Source organism: Rutidosis leptorrhynchoides, chromosome 1, assembly GCF_046630445.1.
Source record: "Rutidosis leptorrhynchoides isolate AG116_Rl617_1_P2 chromosome 1, CSIRO_AGI_Rlap_v1, whole genome shotgun sequence".
Classification (NCBI taxonomy): Eukaryota; Viridiplantae; Streptophyta; class Magnoliopsida; order Asterales; family Asteraceae; genus Rutidosis; species Rutidosis leptorrhynchoides.
This window is the reverse complement of record NC_092333.1, coordinates 149,471,219-149,476,277: the sequence shown is the minus strand read 5'-3', so window position 1 is coordinate 149,476,277 and position 5,059 is coordinate 149,471,219.

Here is a 5,059-nt window from a genome sequence, read left to right as displayed (position 1 = left end):
TTATGCTTCTTATATGATCTTTAAACCCATTAAATTTGCATTCTAAGTACATGCATGAAAATGGAATGCAAAAATTTTCGGGTTTGGGAGGGTTGCTATGGTTGGCCGATTTCTAAGGGGTTCCAAAAGGGTTTGGAACTTGCAAATTGGTCATATTTAGTTGTATGTTGTTGTTCACAATCTAGCCAAGACCTTGTGTTTGAATGGATATTTGTTTGGTTTATTTATTATTTTGATATAGTTGTAATATTCATTCAATTTGGTTTGTAAAATTCATTATTCATTTGGTATGTAATATTAATTTTGGTTATGTAATTTATTTTATATTTGGTATGTAAAATAGATTAGGTCGTATTTTCATTTTTTAGAAAAATGTATTAGGATATATTTTGTAAAAATGAAGATGCAAGATGATGACTTGAAGAACACAAGAAGGAGCATTTGGATGCAAGATTAAGTGGGAGATTTAAAATCTCCTACTTTGTATTATAACCCCTTAATCGGTGACATTTGTTTTCGGCTAAACAAATGTCTACCAAAATGGCTTGATTGTGAACACATTAGTTTTGCATGCATGGTTGTATATTGTGTTTATATGTTTGGTTGCTACAAGTAAATCACAAGTTAACAACAAGCAAAATGACAATTTAATTGGTTAAATTAGACATTATTAGCGACATGCAAAATGACAATTTAAATGGTTAAATTAAAAATGGCTAAAAGGATATTAATAAATTGTTATTAAGAACATGATAAGGATCATATATATAAAATAGTTTATATCAAGTAATTGGCTTAATTACAAGACATGAAAATGGATTTTCAAATAAACCATACACTAAATGCATGTTGGTGTATGGTACAATTGTTTTCTTAAACTAGAAATTATGAAAACTCAAAATCCCTTATTAACAAGACAAACAAGTTAAACGCCATCCTTTTGTGTGACACTTAAAAATAATTAGGGAACTCATAATGGGATAAAGGTCACCTAACCATTATGAGCAAACTAATATGATTAGGGTGAATTTCGCACACTTGTGGGATAAAGGTCACCTAACCACTTGTATGTTAAATTTACATGTTTACACAAGTAGGACGACTTGATTTGGGAATCATGAACTTAGGGTCACCGAAGCATGAGGAACAAATAGGCGTTGATGGGATAAATATGCCATGCAAAAGGATTGCATGATCCTATAACTTAGAAGTTGCAAAAGGATTGCAATTGTCATATAATGACTACCTAGCTAAATCAAATGACGGGATAAAGGTCACCTAACTGAAATTTGGTTTACCGTTGGATTCTAAAATTTAATAAATATCAATTGGATTTTAAGGGTATTGATTGTTAAATTAAAATTAATACTTAAACAACTTTGTTAAATTTTGTAGATGGCCGCCAATAACAACAACATTCCAAACGCACCAATCAATTTTAACAACCTATCATTGAGATCAATCCTCGAAAAGGAAAAACTCGACCATACGAACTTCATGGATTGGTTCCGCAATCTAAGAATTGTCCTCAAACTAGAGGATAGGGCGTATGTGTTGGAAGACCCCATTCCCGATCAACCGGACGAGGATGATACGGAAGGCATGGCTTATTGGGAGAAATATTGCACCGATTCGGTGCAAGTTTCTTGCCTCACGCTTGAGACTATGATACCTGAACTCCAAAAGGATTTCGAGCATCATAGTACATATGACATGATCACACAATTGAAGGAGATGTTCCTTCAACAAGCTTGTGTCGAGCGCTTCGAAACGGTTCGAGCACTTCATGCATGTCGGATGGACGACTCCCAATCCGTTTCATCTTATGTCCTTAAGATGAAAAGCCTAATTGATCGAGCGAACTGCCCAAACTGCAACGTGTCTAATGAATTAGCCACGGACCTTATCCTTAATTCTTTGTCAAAGAGGTTTGACACATTTGTAATGAACTACAACATGAATGGATGGGATAAAAGTATTGGCGAATTACATGCCATGCTTAAGATGGCCGAAGCGAGCATGGGTAAAAGGGCTTCACCCATGTTTATGATCAATGAAGGCAGGTCCAAAAACAATAACACTTCTAAGCCAAAGGTGGCTAAGAAGAAAGGACCCGCCTACCAAGTCAATGGCAAGGGAAAGGGGAAGATGGTTACCCCAACCAACAATAACAAGAAGCAAAAGGTTGCCGGTAAAGCTAACCCGAAGGAAGATCCGTGCTTTGGTTGCGGTGAAATGGGTCACTGGAAACGCAACTGCCCGGTCTACCTAAAGGAGTTAAAAGAAAAGAGGGATGCAGGGCAAACCTCAGGTAATGTATATATGGTATACATTAAGCTTAGTATTACTTCTTCTAATACATGGGTGTTAGACACAGGATGTGGAACTCACATTTACAATTCTATGCAGGGGTTCAAAAGAAGTAAACAACAAGCGGGAACATCAAGTCTCTACATGAGAAATGGAGCTAAGGTGCACGTAGTAGCTCAAGGAGACTTTATTTTGAAGCTTCCAAGTGGTTTGGAGCTTATTTTGAAAAATGTTTTGTATGCACCCGATTTATCTCGAAACATTATTTCTGTATCCCATTTGAAACAATGTGGTTTTAATCTTAATTTCATTAATGATGATATCCATGTTTCTTTAGATAATGTGTTCTATTTTAAGGCTTCGCCTTTGAATGGTATTTATGAATTGGTTCATGATGACACATCATACAATAGCTCAATATACCATGCAAACACCAAGAAACTCAAAAGGGATTTGAGTGATTCCTACTTATGGCATTGTCGCCTTGGTCACATAAACAAGAACCGAATGCATACACTTCAAAAGAATGGACTTCTGAAATCAAATGAACTAGACTCGTTTGATGTATGTGAATCTTGTTTATAAGGCAAAATGACTAAAGCACCTTTCAAAGGGACCTATGAAAGGGCTAAGGACTTATTGGAATTAATACATTCGAATGTATGTGGACCCTTTAAGCCCATAACTAGGAATGGTGAAAGATACTTCGTTACTTTCATTGATGACTTTAGTCGTTTCGGATATGTCTACTTATTAAGACACAAGAACGAAACTTTTGAAGCATTCAAGGAATATCAAAACAAAGTACAAAATCAACTCAATAAGACAATCAAGGTACTTCGTACCGATAGAGGAGGTGAATACCTAAGCGATGCTTTCCAAGATCATCTTAAAAGTTGTAGGATTATCTCGCAACTCACCCCTCCTGGAACACCCCAACTTAATGGAGTTTCTGAAAGGAGGAACCGAACACTAATGGATATGGTTCGATCTATGATGGCTAGAAGCTCATTACCTCTATCATTTTGGGGTTATTGTCTATGCTCTGCGGCTCGTATTCTAAATATGGCCCCAACCAAGAAAGTGGAATGAACTCATCATGGGATGTGGTTTGGAAAACCTCCATCTCTATTATACTTAAAGGTATGGGGATGTGAAGCTTATCCTAAGCATTACGTCCCTAATAAGTTGAATGCTCGATCCACGAAGTGTATCTTCATAGGATATCCCAAGGATGATATGGGATATTATTTCTATGATCAATCCGAGCAGAATGTATTTGTTGCTCGGAAGGATGAATTCCTTGAAACTAAGTTCCTAATGGAAGGAAATAGTGAAAGGAAGATAGATCTTGAAGAGGTTCAAGATCAAGTAGATGATACACAATTGGTTGACACTAGCACTCAACATGAAAATGTTGAGAGTGATCAAATGGATGATCAAAATATACAAGACGTTCGCAGATCTGGTAGGATTAGTAATCCTCCTGAGAGATATGAGTTTCTCATGGATGGTTGCTATGTGGTTGATTTGGATGAACCAACAAACTACCAAGATACTTTATCAAGGATTGATAAAGATAAATGGCAGGAAGCCATGAACGCTGAGATGCAATCCATGTATGACAACCAAGTTTGGGAACTTGTTGCACAACCTGCTAGCTCTAGGCTAGTTGATTGTAAATGGCTTTTCAAAATGAAAACCGACATACATGGAAACTTGGATACATATAAAGCTAGACTTGTAGCAAAAGGTTTCACTCAAACTCAAGGGGTTGACTATGATGAAACTTTTTCGCCTGTGGCAATGCTAAAGTCTATTAGGTTATTACTTGCCATTGCTGCTCATTATGATTATGAAATATGGCAAATGGATGTCAAGACCGCTTTCCTAAATGGACATCTTGAGGAAAATGTCTATATGGTTCAGCCTGAAGGTTTTGTTGATCCGAAATATCCTAAAAAGGTATGCAAGTTAAAGAAGTCAATCTACGGATTGAAACAAGCATCTGGAATGTGGAATCATCATTTCAATGAGGAGGCCAAGAAATTTGGCTTCATTAAAAATGGTGATGAAGTTTGTGTATACAAGAAAGCTAGTGGGAGCACTATCATGTTCCTTGCATTATATGTGGATGATATATTATTATTTGGGAACGATATTCCGGCAATGCAAGGTGTCAAAACTTGGCTAAGTAAGTGCTTCTCCATTAAGGATCTTGGAGAAGCACAATACGTTTTGGGAATTGGGATCTACAGGGATAGATCCAAGAAACTTATAGGTTTGAATCAAAGTGCATTCATTGAAAAGATCTTGAAAAGGTTCAAGATGGAGAACTCTAAGAAAGGTTTGGTACCTATTCAAAAGGGAACACTTCTAAGTTCATCTCAGTGCCCCACCACGAAAGATGAACAGGAGAGAATGAAGAAAGTCCCATATGCGTCTGCCATTGGGTCAATCATGTATGCAATGATATGTACTAGACCGGATGTGTCATGCGCTCTTAGCCTGACAAGTAGATACCAGAATAACGTAGGGAACAGTCATTGGATTGCTGTCAAAAGTATATTGAAATACCTTAGGAGGACTAAGGATATGTTTCTGATATATGGGTCTGGTGAGGAGGAACTCGCTGTAAAAGGTTACGTAGATGCGAGTTTCCAAACTGATCGAGATGATTCTCGATCACAATACGGTTATGTCTTCACGTTAAATAGAGGTGCGGTCTCTTGGAAGAGTTCAAAACAGG